Source organism: Schistocerca cancellata, chromosome 11 (assembly GCF_023864275.1).
Source record: "Schistocerca cancellata isolate TAMUIC-IGC-003103 chromosome 11, iqSchCanc2.1, whole genome shotgun sequence".
NCBI lineage: Eukaryota > Metazoa > Arthropoda > Insecta > Orthoptera > Acrididae > Schistocerca > Schistocerca cancellata.
In genome coordinates this window covers 84,285,873-84,302,206 of record NC_064636.1, presented here as the reverse complement: position 1 = coordinate 84,302,206, position 16,334 = coordinate 84,285,873, and the positions used below count along the sequence as shown (strand labels likewise).

Here is a 16,334-nt window from a genome sequence, read left to right as displayed (position 1 = left end):
TGAGGTATTGGTTGGAAATAGAGACATATTATTTGCAACAAATTTCATTAAGGAATAAATATACTGAGAAGCAGTGGTTAGAATACCCAGTTCTGTGAACAGCTTTCTACATGATTTACTTGAATTTACACCATAAATGAGTCTTACTAAATACTTTTGCTCTCTAAAAACTTTTGCTAGGTTTGACAAGTTATCCCAAAATACGACCCCCATATGAGATAAACGAATTCAAGTAAGCAAAGTATGCAAGTTTTTTTTTTTAATATTTATATCTCCTACATCTGACATCATTCGCATAGTAAATACAGACTTGTTTAGTACTTCAGCAATTCTGTGGTACACCCTTCCTGCTTGATTTATTATCGGGTTGTAATGCCACAAGTTTAACACTGTCAACCTCTTCGATCTGCATGTCTTCATATGTTAGACACATGCTGGAAGGAAATCTCTTACAGGTTCTGAACTGCATATAGTGGGTCTTTTCAATGTTTAATGACAATGAATTAGCTTCAAACCATTTATTATCGACAGTGAAAATTTGGCTAGCAGCCATTTCTAAATCTGTACAGGAATTGCTATTTATTGCAAGTTTGTATCATCTCCAAACAAAACAAACCTAGCATCTGGCAATGTAACAGATGAAAGGTTGTTAATGTCCACATGAAAAAGCAACGGACCCAAGATGGAACCTGGAGGAACACCACATTTAATTAATTCCCAATCAGATGAAGACTGATTGCTTACACCACACGTATTTTGGAACAACATCCTTTGTTTCCAATTACTTAGGTAAGACTCGAACCAATTTGTAGCAGTGCCAGTGACACCACAATATTCTAATTTACTGTGGGGAATTCTGTGATTCCCATGGTCAAAGGCTTTTGACCGGTTACAACCTCTAATTTGTTATGTAATGACGTAAGGACATTCTCACTGTACATGTACATCTATATCGAAATGCAACCTGTGTCTTGGATAATATATTATTTGCAGTCAGATGTTTAAGAAGACGCCTGAACACAGCCTTTTCAAATATTTTTGAAAAGCCAGTAAAAGCGACTTTAGTCAATAGTTTGACGGAATCTCTTTATCCACCTCCTTGTAAAGAGGCTTAACTTCAGCATATTTTAGCCAGTCTGGAAATGTTCCACTGATAAAAGACCACCTTTACAAATAACTTAAGATAGGACTCAACTCAGATGAACACACTTTGATTAACTTCATTGGTATGTTATCATAACCACTAGAATAATTCGATTTTACGGTGGATGCTACTTCTTTGGTAGAATGAGTGTAATTTACATTTTACTGGAGGTATTTGTAGAGACTGATCTCAGATATTCCACTGCACTGTTTCCTGAATCTGATAACATCAAGCTGTACTGCTGTCATATATTCTCCACATAACATAACAACATGTCTGTAATAGTTGTACACCATGCATCATTTGCAAAAGTCTCTCCCTTTTTTTTCTTCAAATGTTAGACATAAGTGTGCAAGGCATACAACTGTGACAGACCTGTTTTATTACACAATGTGGAGATTGTATGACAGCAGCACAGAAGGATCCGATTTAAATTTTCTTGACAAAGACAACTATTAGCTTCAGTACCAAGTTTCACGTGCTACCTGTGCCGGCAATTTGTTTATATTATAATGTATTTTTAAGGTACCTCAAAAATGTTACTTCCTGTCATCTTAAATTAGCTGAAAACTGCATTCACAAGATGCTGCATTATCACAGACAGTTCATTAACTAGTCCCACGGTGTCAGTATCTCACTATCTTTGCACTAAAATGAGCTGTATATTTTTCACAATTATATACAGAACTTCCATTTAAAGGTGTTTCTGAAGAAGAAATTACATTAGATGGAACGGTTTGATATGTGAGATCTACTTTCCACAGCACTTATCACACTACTGAATGTCTTCAAGCTCTCTAGTCCAAACAGTTTCAGTCCAGTCCTCGGTCAGCAAAAATCAGAGGCCTTCGGTCAAACAGTATGTTTGCTCCAGTATTTATATCCAACAAAACTGTAGCAAAGCAGCAAGCAGATAGCTGAACATGGGCATGTTGTGTGGACACCAGCCGCTTCAACCATGTGCATTGTTGTCACATAACCATTCATTCATTAGAACCCATCAAACAGAAAGATTCTCAAGGACGTGGAATGAGTCAAGGTATACATTAACAAAAGACAAGAAAAGCACAGAAACTTAATCTATATGCAGTATTAACAATAAACTATCACTATACTGCTTAATGATATTTATGCTAATGACATAAGAGGGTAAGTCAATTATTATCCGAAATTTAGTTATATTTTTGTTTATTTTGGTAGTAGTGTTGTTTTACATTTATGACGCATGCTTTGTTCTATCTTTGCAATTTTCACGCTGTTACGATAGTTTCATTATCACTGCTGTGCTGTTAATCGTGGCTGCTTCGCTATTTGCAACAAAGAAGAGCTGTGTTCAGCGATCCGTTTTTCATGGTCGGAAAGCGTGTCAGGGGCCGAAATTGGTCGAAGATGTTCGGTACAGTACGGGAACAGTGTTTTGCCACAACGGAGTGTCTATGAATGGATTGAAAAATTCCGAAATGTTCGCGTAAGTGTTACAAACGATGAAGGAGCTGGACGACCGTTAACTGCCACATATGAAGAAACCATTGAGCATTCATGTGAAATGATTCTCTTAGACAGACGATTAACTACTGACAAAGTGGCACATTGCCTCCAAATTAGTCATGGTTCTGCCTACAAAATCAATGGCTCAAATGGCTCTGAGCACTATGGGACTCAACATCTTAGGTCATAAGTCCCCTAGAACTTAGAACTACTTAAACCTAACTAACCTAAGGACATCACACACACCCATGCCCGAGGCAGGATTCGAACCTGCGACCGTAGCAGTCCCGCGGTTCCGGACTGCAGCGCCAGAACCGCTAGACCACCGCGGCCGGCACGAAATCAATCCCCAACAGACTTGGGTTTCGTAAAGTTTGTGCAAGATGGGTCCCAAAACAACTAGCACAGTTACATGAACAAACACACTTGGACATCTGCAAAAAATATTTGGATTGCTATGATAATGAAGGGGACAACTTCTTAGACAGATCATTACTGGTGACGAAACATGGAGCCATTATTATAAGCCAGAGAGTAGACGGCAGAGTATAGAATGGAAACATACAAATTCACCGTGCAAAAAAAAAATTCAAGACCCAACCGTCTGCAGGAAAACTGATGCTTACGGTTTTTTGGGACACACCAAGACCAGTACTGGAACATTATGGGGAAAGGGGCACAACAATAAACAGTGTACGTTACAGTGAGATGCTTACTGCCAGGCTAAAGCCTGCAATTCCAAGCGAATGCCGAGAATTGCTGTCAAAAGGTGTCGTGTTGTTGCACGACAATGCTCGTACGTATACTACTGCCCACACTGCTGAAACACTCCAGAAACTCAAATTTGAAGTACTGGATCATCCTCAATATAGTTTGATCTTGCCCCTTCTGATGGTCACTTGTTTGGTCCACTGAAACAGGGCGTAAGGGGCTGTCCATTTGCCTCGGACGACGCAGTGAAAGAAATGATGCATTCCTGGCTCACAGCTCAACCAAGAACCTTCTTTTATGAGGGCATCAGGAAGCTTGTACAATGATGGATCAAGTGCATTGAAATGCAAGGAGACTATGTCAATTGTAAGTTTCCTATTTGATTACAATAAAATTTTATAATTACTTTGCAGATAATAATTGACTTACCTTCGTATAAATTAAATCAAGTAAATTAGTAAGGAAGCTGCTACTTTGCAAAAGGTCAGTTTTGCTGTACATCTGCTGCTTACCTGCCATTAGCAGCTTAATAATTACTTGTTACAGTGGCATTTGTGAAGGGGAATATTTTTTACATCTATAAGTACTGAGTCCTATTTATAATACACTATCAAACCTGGCAATGCTTTGCAATTGCTACATTCCAATGGGAATCGGATATATGAGGGCACGCTGAAAAGTAATGGCTCTGACCATTTTACCTCATTCTTAATATCAGTGGAGACATTACATGTAACCCATATTACTCAGTCGACATTCCCACTTTGATGATGCGAGATGCAACCCTCTGTCACTAGACGACTTCAAATTGCGGCATGTAACATGGCGGTGTTTAACATAGCTCTGTCATTGCATGATAAACAGTGTGCTGTAATCGGGTTTCAACTGCAGAAAACGTGCCTTTAATTGAAATGCACAGAAGAATGAAAGCTGTGAACGGTGACGATTGTATCGACATCAGCACTGGACGATTCTGGGTTGTTTGTGCTCATAATGAAGGAAACGGTTGTGCTACCCTCAACACGTGTGACATAGCTCGGAGTGGACGACCACATACGGCAACTGGCGTGACTCATTGGAATCGGGATGATGAATTGTCAGAGAAACTGGTCGGATAACACAGACATAGCTCTAAGATAAGTATTGCATATCACGAGAGCGTGTACAGACCGTCACTGAAGAACTGTGGTGTAGAAAACTGTGTGAATGGAGGGTACCTCAAATGCTCGCTCCTGATATTAAGCAGCGGAGACTGGGCATACGGAGAACCCTCATCTTCAGCAGGACAATGCCAGACCGTATGTGAGTGCTGCGACATCTGCCGATGCCTCATGTTCACTGCCGTGGGTCATCCTCCACACAGTCCCGGCTTGGCCCCATTCGATTTTTATCTGTTTCCAAACCCCAAAGAACACATTTGAGGACTTCACTCTGATAATGATGAAGCGACGATATCGTAGGGGAGGTTGTGGCTCCGTCAACAAAGTCAAACATTCTACAGTGACGATATCGACAAACTAGTCTCTTATTGGCAGAAATGTGTTCATCACCACGGTGACTATGTTGAGAAATAAATATGTAGCCATGAAATGCAAAATTTTAGTTCCTGGTTAAGATTTCCCCCACTTCGAAGGCATGAAACTCGAAATTATAGTAAATAGTCTGTACTAATACAGAGAGGAGAAAAGTTGCTACCAAAAATCTCGAAAAGTTCTTGACCGTTTTACTTCAAATTTTCACATGCTACTCTAAAAAAAAACATTTCAATTGTAAATCAGTTTCGACATATATGAATGCCCGACCTTGTGTCTTCTTTACTATTACTGCAAACAAAACCTTGTTTGGCCTAAACTAACTGGGTAAATCTGTTGGGATCATTGATATCAGCGTACGAGAGACCTCCCCAGCTAGAGAATACTGGATTCAGTGAGAGTATTTTGCATACTTTTAAGCTGCCAATGGGTGGTATTACGAAGTTTTGAATGATTTAGATTGTAGAATTCTGATAGTAAGCCGATAAGCCGTAAATACCAATTTCCTACTCTACATATGAGGGTTGGAACTTTAATAGTGGCAACTATTTATTTACAGCTCATACAAAATAGATACGTGTTTCAAAGTTTTACTGACCTTCAAAGTAGCCACCAGCATTGTGTATAACTCCATTGCCAGCGATGTGGAAGTTGTAGGATACTCTTAACAGTGCCAGCTGTGTTGACAGTTCGAGCGGCACCGTCTATTGCCCGACGAATTAATAGCACTTCTGAGGTGAATGCTGTGAAGTGTTCCCTTCAGTTTAGAAATAGAGTTGAACTCACGAGAGCTTAATTCAGGGGAGTGCAGTAGGTAATACAGCACTTAGCAGTCAAACAAATCAGTAACAGCTTGCACTGTATGTGCTTGAGAATTGTCCTGCAAAATGATGGTTAGGTCCTGCAGAAAGTGTCATTACTTCTGTCTCTAAACTGGTCGCAGGTTGTGTCCAAAAACGAAAGGCATAGAGACAGAAATGATGACCATCATTTTGCACGACAATGCTCAAGCACGTATAGTGCAAGCTGTTACTGATTTGTTTGACTGATGCAGCTGCTAAGTGCTATACCACCTACTGAACTCCCCAGACTTAAGCCCTCATAAGTTCAGCTTGATTTCTAAACTGAAGGAAACACTTTACAGCATTCACTTCAGAACTGCTACAAATTCGGCGGGCACTAGACCGCACCGCTCGAACTGTCAACACAACTGGCACTGCTAAGAGTATCCTACGACTTCCACATCGCTGGCAGCGGGTTATACACAATGCTGGTGACTACTTTGTACATCAGTAAAACTTTTAAACATGTATCTACTTTGTACGAGCTGTAAATAAATAGTAGGCACTATTAAAGTTCCAACCCTCGTATTTTATCTTAAACTTGACTGTGAGGAAGAAAACTAAACCCACCTTGCTGTGTACACAATTCTCCTTCATGTACGCAGCGAAACAGCATGAACCGTAATTCCACGGACAAACTTTCAGAGGCAGTAGTGTGGATCAAGACAAGAGAAAGAAGACTAGTAAACATGAGCTCTAAGATGTATACTTGAAGAACTATGACCACTTGGGCATCTTTACTACATCTAACTCCTTGGTTTCCATATTCTGAGAGATGATAGCACAGACCAAAACATGAAAAAAATGTTCAATAAACATGGGCTAAAATGCAGAGCTCTTAAGGTGTGCATTTTAGAGTCCCCATTTACCAGACATTTTTCTTGTTTTGGTCCATACTACCACCTATGGAAGTTTGTTGGTGGATACCTGGTTCACGTTGTTTGGGAGAAATAACTGTCTGTCTTTGATATGACATGATCAGACGCTGCAGTAATGAATTAAAATTTTTGCCACGGCCGGGACTTGAACTGAGGCCCCCGACTTACTAGGATGTGCTTTTGTCAGCCAATTTTACCTCGTGATTTAGACAGCCAGATATTCAGAGCACAGGACATGTGACGTAATCAACCAATAGCAACATCACTGTCAGAAAGCGTGAAGACACAAATTGCAAAAATTAATGGTTTTAATTAATATATATACAGTTTAGCTACAAGAAAGGCTAAGCTTTCAAATACGAATATCGGTCGTAATAATATTTTGCTGTTTTTTCCAAGGTTGTGGTTAGGCAGAGCACACCTAAAATTGCAGCAGCTGGATATTTCTGATAAGCACAGTAGCAAATTTCACTGCTATGCACCGAACATTTTGTGGATTACCTGGCTGAAGATACGTTTGGTCGAGCACTTCAGCTTTTCCGTAGAAAAGTCAATTACGTGTGAAATTGCTAAAGAACTCACCTCCTTTTTTTTTAATGATAACTGAAATGCTTATTTCAGAAGGATTATACACCCAACTGACATAGTTTTAAGAAAAATGGAACAAACAGTTTTAATATTTTACAAGGCCTTTTCTTAATTGTTTGCAGTCTCCTTGTGAGAGATACCACTATGAACAAATACTCTGACTTACTACATACGCAAATATTATGTGTATTTATTGATCAGAACTGAATATTTCTCTTGGACATAGGGCTTTTCTGAAATAAGTGAGAAATAAAAATGTTAAAACCTTTATATCACACAAGAAAGTGTTTAATGAACATGTAAGTAAATGTTAAAGACAATGTTTAAAGAATTCACAATATGTGTTCATGAAAACAAACTGTTTATCAATATTGGAAACCACAAATCACACATCATCTGTGTCCGGTACTGCTGCAGCATTTGGCCACTGACTGACAGTATTACAGAATTGTATGATGTGTTCTTCCTGCACTATGTAAGCAGCCGACTTCTTTATATCTATCATCTTCTTTGCTTTGATAGGAATGTAGTCATCTGGATAGGCTAAAACAGCTGGGGAGTTTCATGTTGGATCAAGAAATTCCAGGTAGTCCTAATCTGAATGTGTGGGTATTTAAACCATCGATCATACTGCAGGCTTTTACAGTCCCAAATACCTCATCACTGAAGACAAACTGATGAAATCCTGAAAAAAGTGAATGCTACTTTCAAGTCCCTTTGTGATGTTACTGTCTCTATCTAGTAAATATGTTGTGCTCTTGTAAAATCTCATCCACCACGACTTGAAGTCCAAGATTTCATCTGTTGAAATAACTGTTACAGAGAATTGTCATCTTGCACTAAATGACATGATCAGCTCAATGTAATCCGTAACAGTATATACTCTGTCAATTCTTCACAGTGACATCTTGATTATGCCAAAAGCTCTATCAGATGGTAAAAAAGACTGCCCACTGACAGGAAACAATACCTCTATTATCTGAATTCCAGAATCTACGAAAGCTTGACACATTCTTATTAAACAGCAATTTTTGTTTTGCACTGGGTAGTTATCACAAAACAGATGAACAATTTTTATGTCCTTGCGGATGCACATGGTGAGGTAGTGATACAAGAAAGGGCACACTTCATTAGGACCTTTGTGGTCGACTCCTTCGTGATAAAGGTAATTAAATGCCATATTGTCTGTCAAAATGTGAATGCCAAAAATATTAACCATCAGCTGCCAGAGATAAAATAGGTCTTGAACAGGTACTCCTGGTACATGAAGATTCTGCATGAAATCAAAACTCAAGACTCAAAATTGTTTATTTTCTTTGCACAGCCTTTCCCTTACATTCAACACAGTATGAAATTTCTTGGCTCTTCTCTCGTGCACCATTAAATCACAAACCGCAGTTCATCGAGATGCCTCATTCAAACTTGCTATTTATTTTCACCATTAGTTGCTGACATTCACAACACACATCTACCTTGGTCTGTCGAAATAAGGGTGGTCAAAATCCTGGTTAAATATTTTCACATAGTATTCATTTGTGATTGGAGTACAGTGATTTGTTTCTTTGAAAAGCTCTTGCATGATCTTTCTATTCAAATCAGCACTTACGTAAAGGTATGCTTTACCAGCACAATGTGACTCTTTCTTTGGAAATTATATGTGCTCATGAACTTTGGCATTTTCAAGTTCTGACGAATTACCACTATTTCTTTGTTAAACTATAGGGCTCTCTCCAAGCAGAAATAGCCGTCTTATTATTCTCACCGCTTTTTCACTGACTGCAAATAAGTGTACAAATGCTTGTCTGCAAATATGGATATGATTTGTTCCCACCGTACAATGATACATGAAAGAATTTGCTTTGCACTCTTTCCTTCCCTTGGTCTATGTTGTTTTACTTTTTCTGTCTGTATTAGGTTCTGAAGGTAAAGATCTTGTTCATCTTTACTATTAAGATCCAGAAAATGTGTGAGAATTGATAACTGATCATCTTGACTAATGGATTCAAAACATTTATAACTACATGTACAAGGTAGTCCGACAAATTTTGCCGGTATTAGCTTACCTCGGTAATTGGTATACTACAATCACTTTAGTTTAGCAGTTTTGATTACGTTTCTTATGGATAGGTTCAGCTTCACAATCAGATTCACTCATATTGATAGAATATAAGATACTATGAGGACAAAATATCACATCCTACTGTTTGCTCTACAAGAATGACTTTGAAACAAACCATAGATGCATTATTTATATGATTCTCCAGCCTTTTTGGACAATCACACCATCTGAATAAAGTACATGGTGTTGTTATTCAGAACTGTTGAGAGCAAAAGCGCCCTATGTCGTGGATGTGGGGCTCTTTTGAAATAAATGAGAATTCCTCTGCTGTATATTTCAGCTATTTGATAAAACGCGGAGGGCTTTTCCACACTCTATGATGAGTCAACCCCTAAAGAACATCGCAAAAAATGTCATAAAAGTTGACTTACGGCCCTTCTAAAATAAGCTATTCAATTATACTTTCTGCCATCACTATGGCATAATTTGTAATCTATGATACAACTAAAATAAGTGTGAAAAACTGACCCTGAAGCTTGCTCCTTTTTTGGCATGTTACCCTTTAAGATACATCAAACACAAATGTGCCAGTAAATTTTTAAATAAGGGCTTATACAGGGTTATTACAAATGATTGAAGCGATTTCACAGCTCTACAATAACTTTATTATTTAAGATATTTTCACAATGCTTTGCACACACATACAAAAACTCAAAAAGTTTTTTTAGGCATTCACAAATGTTCGATATGTGCTCCTTTAGTGATTCGGCAGACATCAAGCCGATAATCAAGTTCCTCCCACACTCGGCGCAGCATGTCCCCATCAATGAGTTCGAAAGCATCGTTGATGCGAGCTCGCAGTTCTGGCACGTTTCTTGGTAGAGGAGGTTTAAACACTGAATCTTTCACATAACCCCACAGAAAGAAATCGCATGGGGTTAAGTCAGGAGAGCGTGGAGGCCATGACATGAATTGCTGATCATGATCTCCACCACGACCGATCCATCGGTTTTCCAATCTCCTGTTTAAGAAACGCCGAACATCATGATGGAAGTGCGGTGGAGCACCATCCTGTTTAATGATGAAGGCGGCGCTGTCGGTCTCCAGTTGTGGCATGAGCCAATTTTCCAGCATGTCCAGATACACGTGTCCTGTAACGTTTTTTTCGCAGAAGAAAAAGGGACTGTAAACTTTAAACCGTGAGATTGCACAAAACACGTTAACTTTTGGTGAATTGCGAATTTGCTGCACGAATGCGTGAGGATTCTCTACCGCCCAGATTCGCACATTGTGTCTATTCACTTCACCATTAAGAAAAAATGTTGCTTCATCACTGAAAAGAAGTTTCGCACTAAACGCATCCTCTTCCATGAGCTGTTGCAGGCTTGTAGCAATTGTAAACGGTAAGGCTTCTGCTTTAGCCTTTTCTGTAAGATTTTCCAAACCGTCGGTTGTGGTACGTTTAGCTCCCTGCTTGCTTCGACTTCTGCGGGCTACGCGTGAAACTTACCCGCACGCGTTCAACCGTCTCTTCGCTCACTGCAGGCCGACCCGTTTATTTCCCCTTACAGAGGCATCCAGAAGCTTTAAACTGCGCATACCATCGCCGAATGGAGTTAGCAGTTGGTGGATCTTTGTTGAACTTCGTCCTGAAGTGTCGTTGCAGTGTTATGACTGACTGATGTGACTGCATTTCAAGCACGACATACGCTTTCTCGGCTCCTGTCGCCATTTTGTCTCACTGCGCTCTCAAGCGCTCTGGCGGCAGAAACCTGAAGTGCGGCTTCAGCCGAACAAAACTTTATGAGTTTTTCTACGTATCTGTAGTGTGTCGTGACCATATGTCAATGAATGGAGCTACAGTGAATTTATGAAATCGCTTCAATCATTTGTAATAGCCCTGTATATCTGGTCCTCAAAGTGTAAATGTTCGAATGGGAGTCAGGCGCTCCAAAATTTTTGTTGTGCCTATCTGCATTTCGGCATCTCCGCTATATGGTGAGTAGCAATTTTCCTTTTCATATTATCGTTACGCTCCGTGATTTAAGAAATTCATCACACATTCTCACACGTAATGTAATTCATTTTTCATAAAAGAAAATTTACTTTGAAAGTAAGGCTTCTCAAACCACCATCTGGAATATTTTCCCACCATTTGTTAGAAATGTAAATAGCTGTGACATCTCACTCATCAAAAACGGTTTGTTTTTAGGAAGTATTGCATAGTCTTCATCCCAGAGCCTTTGACACATTTTGCTGTTGGCAGGAACTTGTACGTGCACTGTGATTTGCTGTTGTAAATGGCACAATTCTTTGCAGCTTAAGCTGTATTTTGGTGTTATTTTCTCATTTTTGTTTTACTGTTCCAGTATAAATCTGCAATAGCAGCTTAAAATAACACTCTTTGATAGACTATCAGTTCTTACCAGTGAAAACTACAAAAAAATAACTGAAAACTAAAACAATGAAAAATTGCTGAAATTCTAAAGAATTCCTGGATTTTTCCCAAATAAAAAATAAAAGAAAAAATTATAATAATATCACGTGTTTTTCCTGAATCTTCTGGTTGTCCCACGGCGTATACACCATGCTGTCTGCAGCTCAACGTGTCATCTTCACAGTGAGCAACAATCTATCCTTTCTATATAACTGATGAGAACTGTAAGTTAGGGAATTAAGTTAGCAAGACAGTTGTTGCATATCGTTCAAAGTGCTGTAATACGTGTACCCATATTGTACATAAGACAACATTATTGCAACTGCTGTTCTGATAACTTACGGTCTCCATAAATAGCATTTACACCTTTTCTTGGTTGTTGTACATTGTACTCACACAAACCTTCAACTGAAATGGTTGACTGAATGACCAGTGTACATTCTTCTTGTCTTTCCATATTTTTTATTTTTTACTCCAGCAAGTGGACAATTTACATTACCCCAGATGGTAAATTTTGTCTAACATTTTAATAAAATCACGTTTCGACAAATGACTCATTGCAATATGTTTTTCAACAGGTATTGAGGAGAGGAAGTGGCATACCGGATAAAAAATATAGGGTGCTATTTCAAAATGACATGCTGCTGTATACACTATTGTAATGAACAAAGTTAGAAGAAAGGAAATCACACTGGTTAATGTCTGCCTGGTACCTAAACAACAGTTAGCTGATACGATTTATTTCGCTTGTGGACAAAAAGTTAATCGTATAATGCTAGTACATACTTAACACAGTGCATGTATGTGCAAGCAGCTGAAAACAATTATGTAATACCTGACACAAGGCATTAACCATGCAACTGCAATATCATTTCATTATTATACGCTTCTACAGAACTCTCAAAACTGGAGACGCAAGCCACAGGTAAAACAAAGAGTGTAGATCAATCCTGAAAAATTTATGATAATTTAATTTTGTGAATAGCACAGAATCAGACATCTCGTTATTTCATTAGGCAGATACGTCCCAAAGCCAGTACAGAAACATTCCAGGTACTTACATTAGTTATCCGGGATAAAATGCTGTATTACATGTAACCACTGCTTATATCTTGTCTCACTACTGTGTGCGTCCAGCTAAAATATGAGGGTAGTCTGATATGTCTGCTAAATTTCCACGAAAGAATGGAATGTTTTTGTTGTGCCTTCATGGTTGGTATGCTTGATTATTCCAAGGATCGTATGAAGAATATCAACAATTTACAGCATGCAATTCATTGCAGACAGATGTCTGAACTGATCAGTGTGTCAACTGCAATTGAAAATGAAGAAAACTGAGTTTTGTGCTGTTATTAAACATTTGAATTTGAAGGGCTGGACTGCCACATAAATCAAAACAGAATTGGATGAAATTTACGTGGATTCTGCACCATAACTGAAAAACCATTTGAGTTTAAGTGGTCACACAAACACCAAAGACGAAGTGCACTCCTGCTGTCCAGTGGGGTCACCACAAAGGAAACCATTGACAAAGTCCACAATATCACGATCCATGACAGCCAAATAAAAATTCTTGAGATTGCAGGCATCTCAACTGAGTGAATGCATAATATCCTGCACGGAGAATTGGCTGTGAAGAAGTTCTGTGCAAGCGGGATACTGCAATTGCTCACAGTCGACTGAGCTACTTACGTTCCATCTAGGAAATAGGGAGGAATAGGTTTTTTAAAGTCATGATACTTGGGCCATGACTGAGGTAAAATATGCACACAAATGGATTGTTACAGACGTAGGCACACTGCAAATACAGCAGCAATTCTGCGTAGCGCAGATTCCACAAGTCCTGAATAGGCACCCAAAGGTATGTGGTATCAGATATCTACACACACATTACACAGTTCCAGTAGATTATGGACCAGTGGTTTGTGGATGTGCAGTATGCACCCTATAGCACCGCAGATTATGTTCTGTCAAGTTCAGATCAGAAAAATCTGTTAGCCTCGACATTGACGTGAGTTCACTAACACTGCTGCACAATTCTAGTCTTGTGATACGGACAGTTATCCTACTGGAAAATGCCATCACGGTTAAGGAAGATGTCCAGCATGAAGGGATGCAAGTGTTCCACAAAAATGTCATGTTGCCTTCAACTATTACCATGGGTCCCTTGGGCGCCCAGGTGAATGTTCTACACAGCATAATACTGGCACCACCAGTCCGTGTCTGTGGTGCGGTTCACGTTTAGAGCAGCCATTCACTCGGATGGTGGCATATCCAGAGATGACCATACACACGGTCTAGCAAAAGACATTAATCAATATTATGAAAAGGGTAGTTGCTACTCACCATATAGCAGAGGTGCTCAGTTGCAGAAGGGAACAACAAACAGATTGTTAGAACATTAGCTTTCTAGACATCATACACACACACACACACACACACACACACACACACACACACACACACATTCACACACACACTCATGCAAATGCAACTCACACACACATGACCACTGTCTCTGGCAGCTGGAGCCAGAGTCTGTGTATGTGTGTGTGTGTGTGTGTGTGTGTGTGTGAGACAGAGGCCTTCTTGACCGTGTGTGTGTGTGTGTGTGTGTGTGTGTGTGTGTGTGTGTGTGACAGAGGCCTTCTTGACCGTGTGTGTGTGTGTGTGTGTGTGTGTGTGTTTTCGACAAAGGCCTTCTTGGCCGAATGCTAATACTCAGACAGTCTTTTTGTCATGCGTTTCTACAACTCAGCACCTCTGCAATATGCGGAGCAGTAACTATCCTTTTCCTAATATTGTTACATTCCATCATGGATTTTCCATTGTTTAAAACCGATGTGTGCCAAACGGTGTGCTTCAAAAGACCTGTGCCTGCATCAGCACTGTCAGATCTGTCACAGATTACCACCTATCCCACTTTACAGAGCAGGCAAGCCTCTGATCTCCATTTTCTGCAATGACATGTGGATTTCCAATACCTTCTTGCCTACTTACGATTTTACCATCCTTCGATCCACGGATGCCCACAATGGCAGCATGCAAACAGCTTAGCCATTTCCCAGATGCTAATCTTCACGCACTGGGCCATAACAATCTGCCCCTTAAGATACAAAGTGTGGTGTCACCGCCAGACACCACACTTGCTAAGTGGTAGCCTTTAAATTCGCCGCGGTCCATTAGTATATGTCGGACCCGCGTGTCGCCACTATCAGTGATTGCAGACCGAGCGCCGCCACACGGCAGGTCTAGTCTAGAGACTCCCTAGCACTTGCACCAGTTGTACAGCAGACTTTGCTAGCGATGGTTCACTGACTACATACGCTCTCATTTGCAGAGACAACAGTTTAGCATAGCCTTCAGCTACGTCATTTGCTATGACTTAGCAAGGCGCCATATTCAGTTACTATAAGTAATATCTTCAAGAATGTATTCTGAACAGATAATATTGTGACTCATGTACCGTCAAGAGTGATGTTCATCATTAATGGATTAAAGTTAAGTATCAAACTAATTACGTCCGCTTTCTGAATTCTCATTCCTTGTCATGTTCCAGACCTCACGTCAGTATAGTTCTTCCCTCCTCACGCCAGCCTGCGTGAGCTAAAACGCGTGCATTTCGGCCTCCACTCGTAAAACGGTGTTGGCTCTTCTGCTAACACAAAACAAAGGAATTACATGCATTGGCTGTGAGTGGCCATTGATTTAAATCAATGGGGAAAGCTGAAATTGGTGCCAGACCAGGATTTTAACCTGGGTCTCCTGCTTACTAGGCAGCCAACCAAACACAGTGGTCATCAACACTACACAGATTACTGCAGTGCCCCTCGCCCGTTATTCCCTTTACTCGCAGCATTTTGGCGATTCCTGTAAGAGTTCGAACCTAATGTGCATCCACACTGAAGAGATCATTGGCCATCATTGCCTTAATTATTTACATATGTGGTATCTGTTCTTTCAGACATGTCTCAAAGATCAGACACCATATACATAATCTGCCCTTTGTCAAAGTCACTTACTTCACTGACTTTCCCTCTCTGTTGCCTGTATCATGACCATACTAATTTCCCACTTGTCTCTTCTCTGCTTATATACGAGGGCTATTCAGAAAGTAGGGAACACTTCCATTTGACGCCTCAAGGCTCGCGCTGATTGCGTATAATTTGGCATGTGTGTGCTCGGCAGTTCAGTCCATCCGTCACAACTGGAACGTCTCTGCACGTCTGGTTTTTTCATATTCAAATTTGAAATGTGCGCGGCAATCGAAAATCACGCCAGTTGTGAGGTGCGGTCTGTGATACGGTTTTTGTTGGTAAAAAACCTATAACCTATAGAAATTTATCATGAACTGTGCAAAGTGTATGGAAACAACGTAATGAGTGAATGTTCTGTCCGGAAATGGTGCATTCGGTTTAAAAATGGCCGAACCAATGTTCATGATGAAGAGAAGAGTGGACGCCTGAGCACTGTGACTGATGATCTTGTCGCTAAAATTGATGAAACGATTCGTGAAAACCGTCGCTTCACAATAACGCAGATTTCACTTTCTTTTCCACAAGTTTCATGGACTTTGTTGTTTGAAATTGTCACTTAAAAGCTAAGCTACCACAAATTTTGTGCACAATGGATGTCCAAAATGCTTACAGAGCACC

General features: G+C 39.9%; 1 protein-coding gene across 1 annotated transcript in view; it reads right to left on the bottom strand.

Annotated features, from left to right (window-relative positions):
- The window catches only part of LOC126108238 (zinc finger protein 664-like), a 201,600-nt gene that overhangs the window by 12,367 nt on the left and 172,899 nt on the right, over positions 1 to 16,334 (bottom strand). The gene's annotated exons all lie outside the window — the stretch shown is intronic.